Source organism: Schistocerca gregaria, chromosome 3 (genome assembly GCF_023897955.1).
Source record: "Schistocerca gregaria isolate iqSchGreg1 chromosome 3, iqSchGreg1.2, whole genome shotgun sequence".
NCBI lineage: Eukaryota > Metazoa > Arthropoda > Insecta > Orthoptera > Acrididae > Schistocerca > Schistocerca gregaria.
In genome coordinates, this window is record NC_064922.1 from 894288326 (window position 1) to 894312811 (window position 24486).

The 24486-nt window shown below is 43.6% G+C and overlaps 1 protein-coding gene across 1 annotated transcript in view; it reads right to left on the reverse strand.

The window, feature by feature from the left end:
- LOC126355140 (insulin-like growth factor-binding protein complex acid labile subunit) overlaps positions 1-24486 on the reverse strand; it is a 110837-nt gene that overhangs the window by 56456 nt on the left and 29895 nt on the right. The gene's annotated exons all lie outside the window — the stretch shown is intronic.

Here is a 24486-nt window from a genome sequence, read left to right on the forward strand (position 1 = left end):
TGTCGGGCCGTATCTACATCTACATCCATACTCCGCAAGCCACCTGACGGTGTGTGACGGCCGACAGTCAGGTTGGTAACCCACCACTGTCTGGGGCGCCTCCAAGACACGTCTTCGCTAGTCTTTAGGGCTCAGTCCGAAGCGGAGCTCATCACTACATTTATCTACATCTACATTTATACTCCGCAAGCCACCCAACGGTGTGTGGCGGAGGGCACTTTACGTGCCACTGTCATTACCTCCCTTTTCTGTTCCAGTCGCGTATGGTTCGCGGGAAGAACGACTGTCTGAATGCCTCCATGCGCGCTCGAATCTCTCTAATTTTACATTCGTGATCTCCTCGGGAGGTATAAGTAGGGGGAAGCAATATATTCGATACCTCATCCAGAAACGCCTCCTCTCAAAACCTGGCGCGCAAGCTACACCGCGATGCAGAGCGCCTCTCTTGCAGAGTCTGCCACTTGAGTTTACTAAACATCTCCGTGACGCTATCACTGTTACCAAATAACCCTGTGACGAAATGCGCTGCTCTTCTTTGGATCTTCTCCATCTCCTCTGTCTACCCAATCTGGTACGGATCCCACACTGATGAGCAATACTCAAGTATAGGTCGAACGAGTGTTTTGTAAGCCACCTCCTTTGTTGATGGACTCTCCCAATGAATTTCAACCTTGTGCCCACCTTACCAACAATCACTGAAGACAATTCGACTCTAGTCAATCAGGTTCCAGGCGGAATTGTATTTGAATATTCCCCAGACAGCGGTAGGATACCAACATGACTCAAGTCCACTATACGGAGCAACAACCAGGCGTGTGTTCTGGGGAGCCATTTTTTTTTCATAGCGGGACTCACTCGGTTGTCATCCGCGACACCCTTACAGCATTGTGATACGTCCACGATATTTTGCTCTCCATTTTTTCTGTCCTTCACGGCAAGTCGTTCTGGGCTTACATTTCAGCAAGATAATGCCCGCCCGCATACGTGGAGAATTTCTACTGCTTGTCTCCGTGCATGCCCAACTCTACCCAAGATCGCTGGGTCACTCCGCAGTCGAGAGCGGTTGGAGCATTGTAAGGCAGTCATCTCGGGGATTTGCCGAGCTAAAGTGCGAGTTGGACAGAATTAGAGTATTCCTCAGGAGAACATACAACAGCTCTGTCAAGCAGTGCAAAGCCGAATAACTGCTTGTATGAAGACCAGTGGTGGACCAATACGTTATTGACTTGCTGAATTCTTGAAGCTTTTTCTCTTGAATAAATCATACAATTTTTCTGAAACTATAATCATGTGTTTGTCTGTACCTGGGCACGAACTTTTTTTTATATTAGAGCACTTGAAAAAAAAGTAGGTTCCAAACCCCTTGCGCAATTCTTACATCCTACCGTTTTGCCTTTGGTGGTCACCTGTCGAAATACCGGCGGTTGTCGAAGACGTCCCCCGGCTGCATAACCACAAGTTATTTGAATATGTAATGGTCGGGATAGCTCAGGTTTCACATCCTGTTGAGCATTTACGGTGACGTAAATCAGTGAGCCTAAGACTCCCGAAGTACCACAGCTCCAGCTCCGGCCTTATCTAAACCATCCACACACTGTGGATTAAACTCCCCATTGAGTTGTCAGTGCACTCGACGTTTTAGATTGTTTGAAAAGACGCCAAAGTGTGACTCGTTGGAGCCTACAACCACCTACTGTCTAGTTTCCGTGCCGTTTGTCTCACTGAAGACGTCCAGCTTTAAGTGTCTCTGTCAGCAAGTACGAGATAATCGATTCCGAACGTCCACTGCAAGCAATGTTCGGTCGGAAACTTGTTGAGATGGATCTCAATTTACTGATAGCAGCAGTTACTGTCGGGTTTGAAACCCGTTGTCACTTACATTCGTCTCCGCTCCCTGGCGGTTAGGATATTTTTATGGTCAACGCCCTTAGTCCATGTTACACCGTCAGGAGTGGTACACCAGTAATTGTTGAAAACTTGGACTGCGACGCTGATACATCAACAAATCTAATATCTTCATTGACGGTGTGAGCACGGGCAAGTCCAAACACGATAGTTCCTTTCTGTCACTGTGACACGTCGCCACTTCGAGCCATCTTACCGCGCTGGTCCCATAGAATTGATTCATACACACCACGTCACTGCCACATTTACGTCAGTGTTCGAGAGCCACGTGACCGCCTTGTATCAGTTCTTCACAATTTACAGAGCTCCAAACGAAATCAGTATGTTCTTCTAAGAGTTGAAAATACCGTTTCAGTTCTAAGGTTTTTTATTTTTCAGTGCTTAGACCACAACCGATTTCGGGCTATTTTCCACGCCCATTGTCAGGTGTGAGACTGGAAATAAACAAGAGACCGAACCCAATGATACTTTCCACATGCGTTAGCACACGTGAGAAAACGAAATAGGAGCACCATATAACATTTTAGAAAACATCGGTCGAGCTAGGTGCGGTAAAACGTAAGACAATGCCATAGCGACACCAGACAATACGATGGACGACTGCGTGTGTGAAGAAGAATGGAATGAACACCAGCACACTGACATTCTGTGCTGCGACCCTGACAGCCGCAACGGGGAGTATATCACGCTGTGTACCACCAGCGAGCGCAGAGTATGGAGTAGCGTACACAGTGGGGGTAGTAAACTGGTGAACTAGGCTGGCAGTAGCACTGCCATCTGTTGACGGGAAGCAGAACGAGGGACGAACTAAGCCGACCGTTCACAATTTGAATTGGTGATTTACATACAAAACGGAAAAACATTACAAAAAAGTTGTTGAAAATCGCTAAGAGTACATTATGAGAGGTAAAGAAACATATTGGAACAGGGGCAGAGCAGAACCATATTGAAACTAACTGGAAGCCGGCAACTTAAAGCTTATCCATAAAAGGTAGAACTAAATGAATGTTTTTCCCCTTTTACATGAGTGGCATGCAGATTTTTATGAAGTGCAGACTAAATGAACATAAACATGTATCACACATGATGATAGACCACGACCGGTTTCAGGCTAATACATGACTAAGTACTGGAAAATAAAAAAAAAAACTTAAAACTGAAGCGGTATTTTCAAACTTTCCTATAATGCTCAGTTGAGGATGTTCCTCCGGCAAGAATGTTTGCCTTTTAAGTGGCTGATTTCTGTTTGGTACTTGAGATTATATTAAGTTTGTGAAAGGTTGTTATTATAACAGTAGAATGTGCACTGCCTGACAAAAAAAAGTGAAGCACCCAGAAGACATGGTTGGATGTCAATGTACACACCACTGGTGCCTCTATAATGATTAGAGTTGCAAATTTCTGTGCCACCATAGTGTATACGTATTGCTCGTGTTTAGTGCTTGCTACCAGGCCTCGGTGTAGAAGGTCCGACAGTGCTATCAGCATCTGACAGAGTTTGAAAGGGACCTCATTGTGGGTCTCCATTTCGCAGACTGGTTGCTTGCTGTTCAGCCAATATTCTGACTCTCCTAATTTTTAAACGGTTTCTGCACTTACTCCACTCGGGTTTCATTCGCGGTCAGTTCTTATCTCATTTTCCTTGCACCAGACAGCAATGACCATCCTCGAGAAAACGCGGCTTCCCTTTCCTTGTTGTAGTTACATTGAAGATCCAAAGAAACTAGTACAACTGCATAATACTGTGTAGGGTCCCCGCGAGCACGTGGAAGTGCCACGACACGACCTGGCACCGACTCGACTAACGTCTGAAGCAGTGTTGGAGGGAACTGATGCCATGGATACTGCAGGGTTGTCCATAACTCCGTAAGAGTGCGAGAGGTTGGAGATCTCTTCTGAAAAGCACGTTTACATCTGCATCTACATGGATACTCTGCAAATCACATTCAGTACCTGGCAGAGGGTTCATCGAACCACCTTCACAATTCTCTATTATTCCAATCTCTATATCTTCTACATCTACATCTGCATCCATACTCCGCAATCCACCTGACGGTGTGTGACGGAGGGTACCTCGAGTACCTCTTTCGGTTCTCCCTTCTATTCCAGTCTCGTATTGTTCGTGAAAAGAAGGAGTGTCGGTATGCTTCTGTGTGGGCTCTAATATCTCTGATCTCATGGTCTCTTCGCGAGATATACGTAGGAAGGAGCAATATACTGTTTGACTCCTCGGTGAAGGTATGTTCAACAAAATCCCGTACCGAGCTACTGAGCGTCTCTCCTGCAGTCTTCCATTGGAGTTTATCATCTCCGTAACGCTTTCGTGATTACTAAATGATCCTGTAACGAAGCGCGCTGCTCTCCGTTGGATCTTCTCTGTCTCTTCTATCAACCCTATCTGGTACGGAACCCAGAATGCTGAGCAGTATTCAAGCAGTGGGAGAACAAGCGTACTGTAACCTACTTCCTTTGTTTTCGGATTGCATTTCCACAGGATTCTTCCAATCTTTGCCTACGAGCTCTGATTTCCCTCATTTTCCTCCCTATGTCGTTCGGTGTCAACAAGATGTTTTCGCATTCGGAGGAGAATGCTGGTAATTGGAAATTCGTGAGAAGATTCCGTCGCAACGAGAAACGCCTTTCTTTTAATGATGTCCAACCCAAATCCTGTGATAGATTTTCCCATATTTCTCGATAATACAAAACGTGCTGCCTTTCTTTGAACTTTTTCAATATACTCCGTCAGTCCTATCAGGTAAAGATCCCACACGGCGCAGCAGTATTCTAAAAAGAGGATGGACAAGCGTATTGTAGGCAGTCTCCTCAGTAGGTCTGTTACATTTTCTAAGTGTCCTGCCAACAAAACGCACTCTTTCGTTAGCCTTACCCCACAACATTTTCTATGTGTTCCTTCCAATTTAAGTTGTAATACCTAGGCATTTAGTTGAATTTACGGCCTTTAGATTAGACTGATTTATCGTGTAACCGAACTTTATCGAGTTCGTTTTAGCCCTCATGTGAATGACTTCACACTTTTCGTTATTTAGGGCCAACTGCCACTTTTCACACCATTCAGATATCTTTTCCAAATCCTTTTGCAGTTTATTTTGATCTTCTGATGACTTTATTAGTCGATAAACGACAGCGTCGTCTGCAAACAACCTAAGACGGTTGCTCAGATTGTCTCCCAAATCGTTTATATAGATAAGAAACAGCAAAGGGCCTATCACACTACCTTGGGGAACGCCAGAAATCACTTCTGTTTTACTCGATCACTTTCCGTCAATTACGCGTTGCAACGCACCCCAGTCATGCTCAATAATGTTCGTGTATGGGGAGTTTGGTGACCAGCGGACGTGTTTAAACTCAGGAGAGTATTTCTGCAGCCACTCTGCAGCAGTTCTGGACGTTTGGTGTCGCATTGTCCTGCTGGAATTGCCCAGGTCCGTCGGAATGCACAATGGCCATGAATGGATGCAAGTGATCAGACAGGATCCTTAAGTACGTGTCACCTGTCAGAATCGTGTCTAGATGTATCAGGATTCCATATACTCCAACTGCACACGACCCACACCATTATAGAGCCTCCACCGGCTTGAACAGTCTCCTGCTGACACTCAGGGCCATTTATTCATGATGTTGTCTCCATACCCGTACACGTCCATCCGCTCGACACAATCTGAAACGAGACTCGTCCGACTAGGTAATATGTTTCCAATCATCAACAGTCCAATGCCGGTGTTGACGGTTCCAGGCGAGGCGTAAAGCTTTGTGTCGTGCAGTCATCAAGGGTACATGAGTGGGCCTTCGGCTCCGAAAGACCATACCGATGATGTTTCGTTGAATGGTTCGTACACTGACACTTGTTGATGGCCCAGCATAAATCTGCAGCAATTTGCGGAAGGGTTTTCACTTTTGTCACGTTGAACGATTCTCTTCAGTCGTCGTAGGTCCCGTTCTTGCAGGATATTTTTTCCGGGCGCAGCGGTGTCGGTGATTTGATGTTTTACGGGATTCCTGATATTCACGGCGCACTCGTGAAAAAGTCGTACGCGAAAATCCCCACTTCATCGCTGGAGATGTTGTGTTCCATCGCTCGTGCGCCGATTATAACATCACGTCCAAACTCTCTCAAATCTTGATAACCTGCCATTGTAGCAGCAGTAACTGATCTAACAACTGCGCTAGACACAGGCTTTGCCGACCGCAGCGCCGTATTGTGCCTGTTTACGTATCTCAGTATTCGAATACGCATGTCTATACCGGTTTCTTTGGAGCTTCAGTGTGAGTACGACACAAGTAGCGTACAAAACTGCACAGAAATGAAGGCTGTCGATATCCAGATTTGTGTGGCACTCACATGTGCCAGTGGCCCAATGGGTGGTATGGGAACGAGAGGGCAGACTTACTCATCATACAGATTCCAGTCGATACTGCATGACCACTGCAAGGGAGGACGGCCATGTTGTGCACCAAGCACTTCGTAACCACTTCACACCTGCGCCTGCCATTCGAGAACAAGTAATGGACAATCTGTTACATTCTGCGTCATCCCGCGCCGTTGGTGAGAGTCTAGGACCAGTTGGACTAAGGAGTTACAATGCTGTGCATAGGCTGCCGTTAACACCGCACCACAAACGGCTGCATTTGGAGAGGTGCTGTAATCGGAACGCATGGACTGCCGATGATAGAGTCACGTTTTCTTCAGTAATAATTTGTGATTCTGCACTACCCCGCGTAACAATCGTCGGCGAGAATGGCGGCGACCTCGGAGAGATGTCATTCCTCCAATGTTCTGGAGGGGCACTATGGTGCTACTCCTACAGTCATAGTGTGGGGAGCCACTGACTACTGACTTCAGGTCACAGTTGGTATTGCTTGATGAACTAGGAGCTACGGCCGTGGCGTTTCGACCCTGTTGTAGGCGCTCAGATACTGTGGGACTTCCGACCAGTCGGTTTTCAACCGTGGTATTTCCGACAAGAGGCTGCCCCCCACTGCTGTCGTTCACCAATAGCGGACGTGTTCACCGCGTCGTTCCCATGCAGTTCCATACTTGCGTTCTATACACCATGAGAAATAACTACAACAACGAAAGGGGAGCCGTGTTTTCTCAAGGATGGTCATCGCTGTCGCGTACAAAGAAAATGTGATGAAGATAATAATTGATTGTGTATGAATTCCGAAGGGAACAAGTACCGATGCAGTTTAAAAATTGCAAAAGTCAGAATCATGACTGAACGTAACCTCCTTGAATTCTCAAAAATCCATTCATAACTTCGTGGAAATGATGTAACGAATGTACACCTGAATGTACACACTGAATCTTGACAGTATAATCAGATTTTACCAGATTTTTCTACTTTTCACTTATGAATGTACCAACCCCTCCTAGAGTCTTGTTGTTCGTACGTTGGAGCACAATCTACTAGCAGCTGCGCTGCAGGTGATGGTAGGTAAGTTGAACAAGTGGAGGATGTGTGGATGGTCCTCAAAGACGCAGTACCAACAGGTAGGCCCGAGATTAAATTGAATCACTGACCCCTGTTAGACTTCCGATTCCTGTTATAGGCAGTTTGTTCATGGTATCTTGTTGGTTGTATACCGATTTGTTTAGTTTTATCACCAAAAAGTCTTAATCAAATCAACCTCAAACACAACAGGAAGTAACAGAGATGTTTCAAACCAAATCTTCCAGTGATTAAAGTCTCATCACATAAATGTTCAAATTAATAAGGAATCACAATTCGTCTAACCGGTATTGGTGTAGTGGACGAACATTGAAAATTCAGGTCAGTTAGAACACTGCATGTTGTAGTTTAGATCATATTTTGTGCTTTAGAGGTGAACAAAATGTATGCTTATAGCCAGTTATTTCAAAACAGACTATGCCCCCGCGGACTGTCGTCTATTAATATTCCTCAAATTTCAAATCCTTAAAAAGGGTTCGTGTTACAGCTATACGATTTAATTTTACAGGTCTCGATCCTGGTGCGCTGCGACAACAATAAGTGAGCTTCGTCCAGTACACTAGTCTACACTTTCATGGCCAGTTTCAACTACAATACAGGTCATCCTTTGGTTGTTTGATTCTTTTTGGAAATTTGTGGTAAGCTCTTGTGGGACGAAACTGCTGAGGTCATCGATCCCTGTTCTATTCTTTTTGGAGATTGTGGTAAGGTCTTGTGGGACCAAACTGCTGAGGTCATCGATCCCTAAGCCTGCACACTACTTAATCTGACTTAAACTAACTTACGCTATGAACAACACACACACACACTAAGTCCGAGGGAGGACTCGAAACTCAGACGGGGGGGGAGCCGCACGGACCGTGACAAGGCGCTCCAGACCGCGCGGTTACCCCGCGCGGTGGTTGTTTAATGCTCCAGTTGCAAGCGTGATTGTAGGCATGTACATTGCTATTACTTTTGAATTCGTTCGGATTGTTAATAACAAATTTCATAAGTGAAAATATGTATTGTGAGGCTACAGTGAAGATCCCTAGCTCTTTAAATAAGTGTCTGCAAGATTATCTTGGATGAGCTCCAGCAATTATTCTGATTACACGCTTTTGTGCAATGAACACTCTTTTACTCAATGATAAGTTACTCCAGAATATGATGTCATACGAAAGCAGAGAATGAAGATGGGCATGGTAAGCTAATTTACTGAGATGTATATCGCCAAAATTAGAATAACATAAGTAGCTGAATTCAAACGTTTCAGCAGATCTTCAGTGTGTTTTTTCCAGTTCAACCCCTCATCAATGCATACATCTACAAATTTTGAATATTCTACCTTAGCTACCGATTTCTGAACGAAGTCTATATTTACTAATGGTGTCATTCCATTTACTGTGTGGAACTGTATATACTGTGTTTTGTCAAAGTTTAATGAGAGCCAATTTGCAGAGAACCACTTAATGATTTTCTGAAAAACACCGTTTACAATTTCATCATTTAATTCTTGTCTGTTGAGTGTGATAGCTATACTTGTATCAACAGCAAAAATTACCAGCTTTGCATCTTCGTGAATATAGAATGGCAAGTCATTAATATATATTAAGAACAGCAGAGGAGCCAAGACCGAAACTTGCGACACGCCATTCTTGATTGATCCCCAGTTTGAGAAATCACCAGTTTTTTGCATATTATGTGAACTGCTTATTTCAACTTCTGCTTGTTACAAACAAGTAACTAGACGTTTTGGACAGTGACGAAACGGTACTTCGAGTCTCGTCGGGTACCCTTTACTCAGTAACGAAGTACACATGATATGTCACATCTTTAAACCCCACTGGCGACGGCACAAGTGTGATGAAAGAAATTTGGCTAAGAAAAATAGACTATTTGATCAAAAGTAACGGCACAGCCCTAGGTACTGCGGAATTGATCGCCAGATGTCAGGAGACGTGGATCTCCTGATAATAAAAAAAGATGTGGGGAATATTGTGTTGTCAGAAGAGACGCAGTAACTGCAAAAGGAGTCGGTCGCGAGAGCTCAGTGACTTCCAATGTGGACTAGTTACTGGATGTCACCTGAGTAATAGATCCATCGTGGACATTTCAACCGTTCTAAGGCTACCCCGTTCGACTGTTTGGTAAAGTGACTGTGAAGTGGAGAACGGAAGGAACAGCTAGAGAGAAAACGAGACCAGGGAGACCTTACGCACGACGGACGGGAAGAGTGGCTGTAAAAAATTGCCTTAAATCAACGGAAGGAGTTTCAGAAGGCTACCAGCAGTCCAGATAGTACACGGACTGTAGGGATAATGGCGTATAGTGATCGGGCAGCTCCTTGTAAGCCACACATTTCTGTAGTCAATGCTGAGCTACTCTTGAGGTCGTGTAAAGAGCGACAACTGGAGCAAGTGATTCGGAATGATGAGTCACTCTGTTTCCTGTGGCAATCTTGCCAGTCTAAGGGAAGGGTCTAGGCTTGGTGAATGCCTGGAGAGCGGTTCCTGTCATCACGTGTACTGCCAACAGTGGAGTGTGGAGGAGACGGTGCTATGATATGAGGCTATTTTTCGCGGTTAGGGTGTGATGCCTTTATCGCGCTTAAGAAAACGCCAAATACGGAAAGACATTAAACTTTTTACAGCAACGTGTACTGCATTTAGTACAGGAACAGTTCGGATACGATGATTGTGTCAGCATGACTATCCAACACGTCATAAAGAGGAATTTATGAGGGTATGGACTGTGGAAAATAACTTTTCTGAAATCTATGAAGATAGTAACTGTTCTCGAAAGAACAGATACCATTGATGACTGTATAGCTTCTCTAGAATAAATCATAATTAATTGACACCCTCAGCTGCCGACAGGTTTTGTTGATATACCTCGATGGGGACAGCTCAAAATGTGTCTACCGACCGGGTCTCGAACCCAGGATCTCGTGCTTACATGGCAGACGCTCTATCCACCCGAGTCACCGAAGACACAGATGAATAGCGCGACTGTGCAGGGACTTATCCCTTGCACGTCTCCCGTGAGACTCACATTCCCAACTATCCACAAGCTACATACGTATCTGTTATTACAAGAACAGTTACTGTCTTCGTATGTAGTTAAAGGCTAACCGGCCATTGACCTTCATCTGTGCGTATGCGTACAGGTTGCCCGAACTCTTACGATAATCTCCACCTTATTTGACGCGAGTAACGAGTGGATAGGCAAATATCTATTAGAAACGTTACATATGTAGGTTGTGGACAGTTGGGAATGTGGGTCTCACGAGAGGCGTGCAATGGATAAGTCCCCGCAGTCTCGCTATTCATCTGTGTCCTCGGTGGCTCAGATGAGTTGAGGACTCCGGCACGGTAGCTCAGCGTGTTCGGTCAGAGGGTTAGCTGCCCTCTGTAATAAAAGAACGGAGTTAATAGATCAACGACGAACTTAAACGGATGTCTTACGACGTCCACCCCGATCAGATGCAACGAACGAAAACGAACAAAATGAGATATTTTAATAAGAAAAAAAAAAGATGGATAGAGCGTCTGCCATGTAAGAAGGAGATTCCGGGTTCGAGACACGGTCGGGGCACACGTTTTCAGCTGTCCCCATCGAGGCATCTCAACAAAACCTGTCGGCAACTGAGGGATTCAATTAATCATGACGTTTTCTGAAATCGATTTGCCTGCTCAGAGTCACGACCTGAACACCATAAAACACCTTTGGAATGGGTCAGAACATCGACCTTACTGCAGACCCAAGGGTCCGACACCACTACCTTCTCTAGTTTACCATCTCGAAGAAGTATGGGCTGCCATTCCTCCATACACATTCAGAGGCTGAAAGCGTCCCCATCAGAGTTCAAGCCATCAGATATGTCAAGGGTGGCCACACCCTACATTAATTTCCACTACTAGACGTCCAGTAGTGTTACTTAAACATCGATAAACTACCGATTAATCGATAGTACCTCCACTATATTCACAATCGGTAGGCTGACTTAACTATCGATAGTCCTGTCATTTTTAATGTAATTCTTTTTAAAATGGCACCTGAAAAATGGTCACTTCCTTATTACTTTATTGCGTTTGAAGCGCAGAGGGAAAGTAAATTGTATGGAGGTATTTAATCAACAACAAATATGGTGGCGCTTAAGCCAGTCTAATTTGTTTATAAACTGTGCTGTTAATAGATTGGTCGCTGTGGGGGAGGGGTCATGAAAAAGAAAATTTTCTCGTTTGTCTTCCAGTGATGGCAACTCACGGTCGTGCGCATCTCTTACCGGATATGTTTTTACGGCAGAATTTACACATGTAAATAACATGGATCAGTGAATGCACTTTTACTGATTTTCACCTTCAAATATTTGAGCTTGCTTGCTTGTAACAAAGAATGCAAATGTAAATAAGGTCGTTGTAGTACAACGCAGGTAGTAGAGGAAAAAATGACATTTTAAAATGGTTCAAATGGCTCTAAGCACTATGGGACTTAACATCTGAAGTCATCAGTCCCCTAGACTTAGAACTACTTAAACCTAACGAACCTAAGGACATCACACACATCCATGCCCAAGGCAGGATTCGAACCTGCGACCGTAGCAGCAGCGCGGTTCCGGACTGAAGTGCCTAGAAACGCTCGGCCACAGTGGCCGGCGACATTTTAAAGATTTGTTTCTGATTGTACTGTATAATGCATTTTAAAATAAATACAATTATTGTCGTTTTTAATTAAACACACAACTGTCCTCTTCTGTTTCTGAGTCCTCATTGTATTTACAAGTGTTTTCAGTTGTACATGTTAATATGTAAAGTGTTTCGAAAATACAAAATACTGACGTAATCCTAATGCCCCTGCGTCACTTCTGCTTTTGCAGGAGCACAAATACAGGGTGAAAAGTATTTAAACCGACAAACTCTGGAGGTTGTAGGTGACATCAAAACAAATATTTTTCCCCATGTCATTTTTTCCATTTTTTATGACCATGAGACAACACATTAACGCAGCCCAATTTCAATTACAGTAGATTTTCAAAACCCAGGAGTATCCTAAATTGTTCCTGTTGCTGCTACTATCCGGGCAATCAGATCCTCTTCTGACGCAACAGGAGTTGCGTAAACAAGGTTGCGCATCTCTCCCCACACAAAGAAGTCCAGGGGGACATATCTGTGGATCTAGCAGGCCATGGTACAGGACAACCTCTGCCAATCCACGTTTCTGGGAACCGTCGGTCCAGGAATCGACGCACACGACGACTGAAATGTGCCGGAGCCCCGTCATGTTGGAACCACATGCGTTGTCTTGTAGGGAGTGGGACGTCTTCCAGCAATTCTGGCAATGCTCTGGCGAGAAAATTGTAATAGTGCCTGCCATTTAATGGCCTAGGTAGCAGATACGGCCCAATTAAACAGTCCATAACAACACTGACACACACTTTAACGAAGGACCGCACTTGATGAGCGTTGGTAACTGTGGCATGTTAGTTATCATCACTCCAAACATGCGAATTGTGCACGTTGAAGACTCCATCATGCCCGAACGTTGCTTCATGGGTAAACAACACAGAGGATGAAAATGTAGGATGCATTTCACACTGTTCCAGGTACCAATGCTAAAACTGTGCTCTGGGTGGATAATCAACTGGTTCCAGGTTGTGGACGTGCTGTAAGTGAAATAAACGTAACTATTGCTCTCGAAGGACTGTTCTTACATTCTTCTGATTCGTCACCATGTTACGTGCAATTGCACGACTGCTGATTGAAGGATCGCGCTCCACATGATGCAAGACAGCTTCCTCTATTTGCAGCGTTCTTAGCATGCGACGGCGTCCCTATCCAGGTAATTTGCTAAATGACCCGGCCTCACGAAGACGTTGGTACACAGCAGAAAAGGTCGTATGATGCTGGATACGGCGATAAACCCACTGTGCAGCTCGTCCGTTGTGGTGCGCTACGTAGTGCGCACCAACCATATCAGTGTACTCCCTCCAGGTGTATCGCTCCATTAGTAAACAGAGACAATGCACTACTACATTGGTGGACAGCAGTTGCTTACAACCGAAGAGCGTAATATGCCCTCTAACAACTGAAGATCGTAATACGGCCTCTAACAACTGAAGAGCGTAATACGGTCTCCACCGGTTTAAATAATCCCCATAGGAACAAATGACATTAGGGAAAAATATTTGTTCTGGTGTCCCCTACAACCTCCCGGAGTTTCTCGGATTAAATACTTTACACCGTATATAGTTCACATGTCGGTTGCCCATGTTGTGGTCGATTAGCGGAGCTTGTTTCTTCAAGGACACACCAGCTCCCGCAAAACTGAATGTACCAAAAGCACAACCAGTCGAGTGTCAAGTTTTTTTTTTATTTGTGTTGTGGCTGGGCATAACAATTAAAATATACAGCTGTATTTACATGCTATCTGCTTTCACAGCATCGCAGTGCATATTCATAAGAAATTCGGGCGAAAATTGAATGTTTCAGTGGATGTGAAACAAAACTAATCTCTTCTTACCGAGAGTTGAATGTGAATGGTCAGGAATGTATTTGCAAAACTCCAAATCTTGCAGGTATTTCTTAAGCTCTTGCCCGTTATTGCTAAAACCATTTAGAAACTTGTGCAGCGGGCGAATGAGCACACCATTAATTTTATTTTTATTTTTTCGAGTTTACATCATTCTGCAATTTTTCGAGCGTCGCAAGGAATAAGTCTGCCTCAAAATCTTCTAGCTCTACGGGGTATCGTAGGAGGTGACTTCAATGTGCCAACAATGACTCATCGCCACATAACATCAGGATTATTCTTCATCACGCAACTATAGTGCCACAACTGCCGAATCTCTCTGTCATTGGCAGCAGTGAGACAAAGAGCACAGCAGCGAAGAAGTGTTCCGAATGGTGCCGACATGAAACGATCAGTGCTTTTCGCACGCCACCGGTAGTCTCTGTTGGCTGAGGAAATTCCACGCTTCCAAGATTATCTTGCTTATGTTCGAGATGCATAAAAGAGTTTTTTGTTATTATTATGAAAATGAAACGTAAAAATCAATCATCTGTGTGTAATTTTTAAGAAAGAGTGGGATGTGGGCGATAATAGTCAGTTTGTAAACTGTACCATTGCATTAAATATTATAAACATGATCAGAGAATAGGACTAATTTAAGAGACCACTACAAAGAAAACATGGTAAAAAACTAGGAATCAATAGAATTGAAAGGTGAGGGCTCAACTTGTGAGCTAGACCAAGTGCAAGAGGTGTAACCAAAAGAATCGAGAAGCTCTATAAAAGATCATTTTAACAGAAGTCAGTTGTACGATGCCCCTTCAAAAGTAAAAAAAGAACTTGAGTGTCTTTATGTATAAATGATTGCTATCGATATGCTGCCGTACAGAACTTCCATCCATCAAGGTTTGAAAAAAGTTGTTTATGCCTCACACAGCAGATAAGAGTTGCCAGATAAAACCAATCTTACATCTTTACTGATCTCTAAACTGTAGGAAGAGATAAAAATAAATTAGAGGAAGCCCTAACAAAATGTAAATTTATGTCCGTTTAGTGTTACAACGAACTTGTGGAGAATCAACGCGAATGAAGGCTTACTGCCATTGTCTTGCCACTTTGTTATAAACGAAAAATTAGTTTCGTCCATATTTAAAAAAAAATGGTTCAAATGGCTCTGAGCACTATGGGACTTAACATCTGAGGTCATCAGTCCCCTAGAACTTAGAACTACTTAAACCTAACTAACCTAAGGACATCACACACATCCATGCCCGAGGCAGGACTCGGACCTGCGACCGGAGCAGTCGCGCTGTTCCGGACTGCGCGCCTAGAACCGCGAGACCACCGCAGCCGGCTCGTCCATATTAAAAGTGACAAAAACTGCAAGTCATCACATGGCAGAATCTACGCACATGTAACTAACATTTTTTAAGTGTTTCTTTCTTTAAGGCAACAGTGTCATGCTAAGTTTCGTTTCATTCTTGTGGTCGCTACATGTCGGTGTAAGTAAAGTTGGCGTAACTTGTAACGTATTTCTTGGCAGTTCTAACCCTTCCCTCCCCACACCCACTCCCCATCAGCAGTCTTGTCGTTAGAAACCTGAAGCCGTCGTGTCACATGTGTTCTGTTTACGGACACTGCCAACCGCAACAAATCATTGAACAATTGCGTTATTACAGGCTTAATATTCTTTCTTATTCATTACTACAAATAAGCAACACATTTGAACATAGGTGACTCTATAATGCGCTTTCTCAAAACATCGTTACTTCCGCGCCCATAGTTTTCTCTTGAGACTTTTTGCGATAGCAGACTAACAAGTGAGAAATGAACGCGAACCCCAACACCACCTGAACCAAAATTAATACAGCTCATCAAAATCAGCTGGCAGTGACGTTACAATTATTGCTGCTGACTTCCGAGTATATAAGCAACTGGCTTCTGTGGTGACTTACATCTACATCTACATGACTACTCTGCAATTCACATTTAAGTGCTTGGCAGAGGGTTCATCGAACCACAATCATACTATCTCTCTACTATTCCACTCCCGAACAGCGAGCGGGAAAAACGAACACCTAAACCTTTCTGTTCGAGCTCTGATTTCTCTTATTTTATTTTGATGATCATTCCTACCTATGTAGGTTGGGCTCAACAAAATATTTTCGCATTCGGAAGAGAAAGTTGGTGACTGAAATTTCGTAAAAAGGTCTCGCCGCGACGAAAAACGTCTATGCTGTAATGACTTCCATCCCAACTCGTGTATCATATCTGCCACACTCTCTCCCCTATAACGCGATAATACGAAACGAGCTGCCCTTTTTTGCACCCTTTCGATATCCTCCGTCAATCCCACCTGGTAAGGATCCCACACCGCGCAGCAATATTCTAACAGAGGACGAACGAGTGTAGTGTAAGCTGTCTCTTTAGTGGACTTGTTGCATCTTCTAAGTGTCCTGCCAATGAAACGCAACCTTTGGCTCGCCTTCCCGACAATATTATCTATGTGGTCCTTCCAACTGAAGTTGTTCGTAATTTTAACACCCAGGTACTTAGTTGAATTGACAGCCTTGAGAATTGTACTATTTATCGAGTAATCGAATTCCAACGGATTTCTTTTGGTACTCATGTGGATCATCTCACACTTTTCGTTATTTAGCGTCAACTGCCACCTGACACATCATACAGCAATCTTTTCTAAATCGCTTTGCAGCTGATACTGGTCTTCGGATGACCTTACTAGACGGTAAATTACAGCATCATCTGCGAACAATCTAAGAGAACTGCTCAGATTGTCACCCAGGTCATTTATATAGATCAGGAACAGTAGAGGTCTCAGGACGCTTCCCTGGGGAACACCTGATATATGCGGAAGTGTTTCCATTGTTATAGCGAATCAGAACACAATTAAAACTTTCGGGGCTTATAAAACGGCGTCAATATTAATGCATATATTTACTAAAAACAGCTAAACCTGCCAAGTTGTAAACAATGGTAATGGAAAACTCTAGCTGCTGTGTAATGGAAGCTGCTGTATCGCCACTACAGTGAAGCCGACGAAACGTTATCTGTCATGTTCTGTCACGTGCAAACTCGAGCGGCGGGGGCATCTTATAGGAACACGTCGGTATGGTGTCTCTCGCCGCACCTTTCCTTATGCTTCATTAATACCGTATTGCGCCCTTCATACCATTCCACGCGCTTGCCCTGAAAGAAGGTGAAACACGCAACAAAACTTCTACAAGCTACACACTTTATGTCGACTGCATTAAGATCACACTTGCTGCCGATCTCAGCGATGCAGCAGCTGTAGCACTGCAGTAGAGTCTTGGCCCTTCTGTTTTGTACTGAGTTGGGTTGGGTTGTTTGGAGGAAGAGACCAGACATCGAGGTCATCGGTCTCATCGGATTAGGGAAGGACGTGGAAGGAAGTCGGCCGTGCCCTTTCAGAGAAACCATGCCGGCATTTGCCTGGAGCGTTTTAGGGAAATCACGGAAAACCTAAATCAGGATGGCCGGAAGCTGGATTGAACTGTCGTCCTCCCGAATGCGATTCCAGTGTGCTAACCACTGCTCCACCTCGCTCGGTGCTTGCACTGAATGTCAACTCAACTGAGAAAAAACATGAATGAAGAAGCCACCCTTGATCTCTTCAACGCAGTTTCAGTCTTATTATTCGCGTGTGCAGTTTATACCGTATCTGCTTCAGTTCATCAGCATGCATGTACACCTACTGTAGCAGCACTGCATGGCAGACCAGTATACACTTCCCCTCTCGTGTCCCCATTCCTTATTGTGACCTTCTTCTTCTTCCTCTTCCTCCTTTCCCCGCTCTTCTAAGACGCTGAAGCTCAACGCAACACCGACAAGGTGGTCCTTTCATCGTGACCGGGTCAAATATCTCACGAAATAAGTGTCAAACGAAAAAACTACAAAGAAGGAAACTTGTCTAGCTTGAAGGGGAAACCAGATGGCGCTATGGTTGGCCCGCTAGATGGCGCTGCCATAGGACAAACGGATATCAACTGCCTTTTTTTTTTTTAATACGAACCCTCATTTTTTATTACATATTCCTGTAGTACGTAAAGAAATATCAATGTTTTAGTTGGCCCACTTTTCTCGCTTTGTGGTAGATGGCTCTGTAACAGTCACAAACAAATGGCTCACAATTTTAGACGAACAGTTGGTAACAGGTAGGTTTTTTAAATTAAAATACGCAACATAGGTACGGTGGAACATTTTATTTCGGTTGTTCCAATGTGATACATGTACCTTTGTGAACTTGTAATTTCTGAGAACTCATGCTGTTACCGCGTGATTACCTGTAAATACCATATTAACGCAATAAATGCTCAAAATGATGTCAGTCAACCTCAATGCATTTAGCAATACGTGTAACGACATTCCTCTCAACAGCGAGTACTTTGCCTTCCGTAATGTTCGCACATTCATTGACAATGCGCTGACGCATATTGTCAGGCGTTGTCGGTAGATCACGATAACAAATATCCTTCAACTTTCCCCACAGAAAGAAATCCGGGGATGTCAGATCCGGTGAAAGTGTGGGCCATGGTATGGTGCTTCGACGACCAATCCACCTGTCATGAAATATGCTACTCAATACTGCTTCAACCGTACGCGAGCTACGTGTCGGACATCCATCATGTTGGAAGTACATCGCCAATCTGTCATGCACTGAAACATCTTGTAGTAACATCGGTTGAACATTACGTAGGAAATCAGCATACATTGTACCATTTAGATTGCCTTCGATGAAATGGGAGCCAATTATCCTTCCTCCCATAATGCCGCACCATACATTAACCCGCCAAGGTCGCTGATGTTCCACTTGTGGCAGGCATTGTGGTTTTTCCGTTGCCCAATAGTGCATATTATGCCGGTTTACTTTACCGCCGTAGGTGAATGATGCTTCGTCGCTAAATAGAATGCGTGCAAAAAATCTGTCATCGTCCCGTAATTTCTCTTGTGCCCAGTGGCAGAACTATACACGATGTTCAAAGTCGTCGCCATGCAATTCCTGTTTCCTTAAGTAATGTAACTATCCGGCGAACGTTCGGGGCACTTGGATGATGTCGTCCAGGATACCGAGCAACATACATAGCACACTCCCGTTGGGCATTTTGATCACAATTGCCATACATCAACACGATATCGACCTTTTCCGCAACTGTTAAACGGTCCAATTTAGCACAGGTAATGTATCACGAAGCAAATACCGTCCGCACTGGCGGAATGTTACGTGATACCACGTACTTATGCGTTTGTGACTATTACAGCGCCATCTATCACAAAGCGAAAAGAGTGGTCCAACTAAAACATTCATATTTCTTTACGTACTACACGAATAAGTAATAAAAATGGGGGTTCCTAAAAAAAAAAACGCAGTTGATATCCGTTTGATCTATGGCAGCGCCATCTGGCGGGCCGACCATAGTGCCATCTGGTTTCCCCCTTCAAGCTAAACGAGTTTCGTTCTTTGTAACGTTTTCTTTTGTCGCTATCAATGGACCACCCTGTATACGAAAGCAAAACGTTGAAAAAAAGAAATTTTTTGACAATATTTCGGAAAACTCCGGAGATACTGGCAGGTTACTTAAACATCAAAGTTTTTTCAGGTCAGCAATCAAATCTTATTAGACAATAGTAGTGGTTACAGACAACGCTGCAGTTACGAAAGAGCTGCCTAAATCTTGAGGATTCTAAATTCACCCTGTTTTGTCCACTGTGTCAATTTAACAGTACAAGATTGTTTCAAAGCAGAAATATTTACCAAAATTTCTTTAAAAAAAAAGGCCATTTGTGAGTTTCTTTCATAACTCTACACTAGCTAGTGACAGACTGCGCAGTGTTCAAAAAAGAGCAAACAAAAAAGAACTGAGAGGGAGACAAGAGATGCCGACTCGATGGACAGCTCAAAAGAATTTTGGAAGTATGAAGTGAGCTTGAGATTGCGATCTGTGAAAGTTCAAAAGCACCGCCTACCATCAGAGCAGAAAATTACTTTGTTATAAAGGAGAAATTAGATATTCATGAACCTTTTGAATTAGCAGCAACAACAATCTCAGGGAAATCATAAATCACTGCTTCCAAAATTATACTTCTATTACGAGGTATTGCTGTAAAGTTTTCAGACTAGTAAAGCACCTTAAAAATTGATGAAGGACAAAGTGTTCTGGATTTCTTGATTAAATTAGTCAATGAAAGAGTGAAACCATTTAACACATTGACTGCTGATATGCTTGTGACATTATTAGATCATAGGTCTTAAAAATTTGTTTCAGGACATTCCAGAAGGCAAAAAACGCTGTACAAGTACTTCAGAAAGAATATGCTGCTATCATCACATAAGCCACAAGAATGATATCTGTGGCCGAGCGGTTCTAGGCGCTTCAGTCTGGAACCGCGCGACCGCTACGGTCTCAGGTTGGAATCCTGCCTAGGGCATCGATGTGTGTGATGTCCTTAGGTTAGTTAGGTTTAAGTAGTTTTAAGTTCTAGGGGACTGATGACCTCAGATATTAAGTCCCATAGTGCTCAGAGCCTTTTGAACCATTCTGAATGATATCTGAAACAGGAACATCCATGAGCAGTGCTAATACGTCGATAGTCTAACAGTTTGAAATCCGATGATCTACTTTTTTGCTGAATTAGAAACAGCGTAACGTCGATGTCGTTTGAAACACCCCCGTTGTGTCCTTTATTTGGTTTTGTGTGATATATCGAAGCCGCCAAACAGTTAATTATTATGATTATATGAGCGTGTGCTTTATGGATGAAAGGCCATCGGTTTTTCTACTGTGGTTTCGGGGGTATTTCAACCGAGTGCGGCTGTTCTGAGACGAAATACTTGATGATTGAAAGTTTTCTATTATTGAAGGTCACAAATGTTGCGATGTACAAACTGATGTGTATTTTCTATTAACACACAAATTCTAAGGCAGTTGCTACCTTCGCCTTACACGTTTAATTACGGTTATATCTTTTATTGCTTGCTGGTTTTAAGTACTTCGTCACAGGCAACGATGATTGTTAACACTCACAACAATCCTCACTGCAATCTTTGGTTGTTGCTGCGCGACGCGGTCGGCACTTGTCACCTCTGGTTTTGCATCACTCGCGAATCGGTGTCGACGAGGGTCAGCCCCACGACGATAAGGGGGGCGCGTTCATTTGTCACACACCGGTGAATTTACGAGGTGCATTCAAGTTCTAAGGCCTCCGATTTTTCTTCTAATTAACTACTCACTCGAAATCGATGAAATTGGCGTTACTTCTCGACATAATCGCCCTGTAGACGTACACATTTTTTACAACGCTGACGCCATGATTCCATAGCAGCGGCGAAGGCTTCTTTAGGAGTCTGTTTTGACCACTGGAAAATCGCTGGGGCAATAGCAGTACGGCCGGTGAATGTGCGGCCACGGAGAGTGTCTTTCATTGTTGGAAAAAGCCAAAAGTCACTAGGAGCCAGGTCAGGTGAGTAGGGAGCATGAGGAATCACGTCAAAGTTGTTATCACGAAGGAACTGTTGCGTAACGTTAGGTCGATGTGCAGGTGCGTTGTCTTGGTGAAACAGCACACGCGTTTTTGTTACAGTGCAGGAAGGAATTTGTTCTTCAAAACATTTTCGTAGGATGCACCTGTTACCGTAGTGCCCTTTGAAACGCAATACGTAAGGATTACGCCCTTGCTGTCCCAGAACATGGACACCATCATTTTTTCAGCACTGGCGGTTACCCGAAATTTTTTTGGTGGCGGTGAATCTGTGTGCTTCCATTGAGCTGACTAGCGCTTTGTTTCTGGATTGAAAAATGTCACCCACGCCTCATCCATTGTCACAACCGACGAAAAGAAAGTCCCATTCGTGCTGGCCGGCCGCGGTGGTCTCGCGGTTCTAGGCGCGCAGTCCGGAGCCGTGCGACTGCTACGGTCGCAGGTTCGAATCCTGCCTCGGGCATGGATGTGTGTGATGTCCTTAGGTTAGTTAGGTTTAAGTAGTTCTAAGTTCTAGGGGACTGATGACCACAGCAGTTGAGTCCCATAGTGCTCAGAGCCATTTGAACCCATTCGTGCTGTCGTTGCGCGTCAACATTGCTTGGCAACATGCCACACGGGCAGCCGTGTGGTCGTCCGCCAGCATTCGTGGCACCCACCTGGATGACACTTTTCGCATTTTCAGGTCGTCATGCAGGATTGTGTGCACAGAACTCACAGAAATGACAACTCTGGAGGCGATCTGTTCAACAGTCATTCGGCGATCCCCCAAAACAATTATTTCCACTGTCTCGATCATGTAGTCAGAACGGCTTGTGCGAGCCCGAGGTTGTTTCGGTTTGTTGTCACACGAAGTTCTGCCTTCATTAAACTGTTGCACCCACGAATGCACTTTCGACATATCCATAACTCCATCACCACGTGTCTCCTTTAACTGTCGATGAATTTCAATTGGTTTCACACCACGCAAATTCAGAAAACGAATGATTGCACTCAGTTCAAGTAAGGAAAACGTCACCATTTTAAGTATTTAAAACAGTTCTCATTCTCGCCGCTGGCGGTAAAATTCCATCTGCCGTACGGTGCTGCCATCTCTGGGACGTATTGACAATGAACGCGGCCTCATTTTAAAACAATGCGCATGTTTCTATCTCTTTCCAGTCCGGAGAAAAAAAATCGGGGGCCTTAGAAGTTGAATGCACCTCGTACAATTCACCCCTCACTCACCACATCCGCCATTGACACCGTACTCAGCTCTATCATCATTCTTGTGTATTAGAATACTGTGCAAAATGTAATAGTATGTTGCGTGTAAAGGACATAGGTCCGACTTTCATCATAATTTCATTCTTCGAGAACTGCAAGATCACCAATGCTATCTATCTGTACAGGTACCAGCTTCACATTCGTATTTAAATTTTTGTGGTGTCCGGCAAATTAAGTTCGTGCACAGCGGGTGTTCTCCAAGGCAGGATAAATAGCTGCTTGAATACGCAACAGACTAAAGGAGAAGAATTTAAACACCTTACGTGTATCTTTCAATATTGCATTTTAAACAACAGATTAAAGAAGAAGAATTAAAATACTTTACCTTACTTTATATAAAACTTGCATGTCTTTTGTTGTATTTTAAGCAATAAAAGTTTTTGAAAGTTATTTTTCATTTGTAATGCCTGCCCAAAACCATATTTAATCGATATGTCGATAGCTTTCACAAATACTATCCATAATATTGGATGTGCCAACTATCGATATTTAAGTAACACTAAGTGATTTCAGGCGTTCCACAAGGTAGTGTTATAGGCCCTTTGCTGTTCCTTATCTATATAAACGATTTCGGAGATAACCAGAGCAGCCGTCTCCAGTTGTTTGCAGATGACGCTGTCGTTTATCGACTAATAAAGTCATCAGAAGATCAAAACAAACTACAAAACGATTTAGAAAAAATATCTGAATGGTGCGAAAAATGGCAGTTGACTCTAAATAACAAAAAGTGTGAGGTCATCCACATGAGTGCTAAAAGGTACTCAGACTTCGGTTACACGATAAATCAGTCTAATGTAAAAGCTGTAAATTCAACTAAATACCTAGGTATTACAATTATGAACACCTTAAATTGGAAAGATCACATAGAAAATGATGTGAGGAAGGCTAACCAAAAGCTGTGTTTTATTGGCAGGACACTAAGAAAATGTAATAGACATACTTAGGAGACTGCCTACACTACGCTTGTCCGTCCTCTTTTAGAATACTGCTGCACGGTGTGGGATCCTTACCTGATAGGACTGACGGAGTACATCGAAAAAGCTCAAAGAAAGGCAGCATATTTTGTATTATCGCGGAATATGGGAGAGAGTGTCACAGAAATGATGCAGGATTTGGGCTGAAAATCATTAAAAAGAAGGGCGTTTTTCTTTGCGACGGAATCTTCTCACGAAATGCCAGTCACCAACTTTCTCCTCCAAATGCGAAAATAATTTGTTGACACCGACCTACATAGGGAGGTCGAAGTAGAGAAGATATAAAATTTAGACTGGCAATGGCAAGGAAAGCGTTTCTGAAGAAGCGAAATTTGTTGAGATCGAGTATTGATTTAAGTGGCAGGAAGTCGTTTCTGAAAGTATTTGTATGGAGTGTAGCCATGTATGGAAGTGAAATATGAACAATAAATAGTTTGGACAAGAAGAGAATAGAAGCTTTCGAAATGTGGTGCTACAGAAGAATGCTGATGATTAGATGGGTAGATCACATAGTTAATGATTAAGTATTGAATAGAATCGGGGAGAAGAGGAGTTTGTGGCACAACTTGACAAAAAGAAGGGACCGGTTAGTAGGACATATTCTGACGCATCAAGGGATCACAAATTTAGCATTGGAGGGCAGCGTGGAGGGTAAAAATCGTAGAGGGACACAAGAGATGAATATACTAAGCACATTCAGAAGGATGTAGCTTGCAGTAAGTACTGGGAGATGAAGAAGCTTGCACAGGATAGGGCATCATGGAGAGCTGCATCAAACCAGTCTCAGGACTGAATACCACAACAACGACAACACATAGGGAGGAACGATCACCGCCATAAAATAAGGGAAATCAGAGCTCGTACAG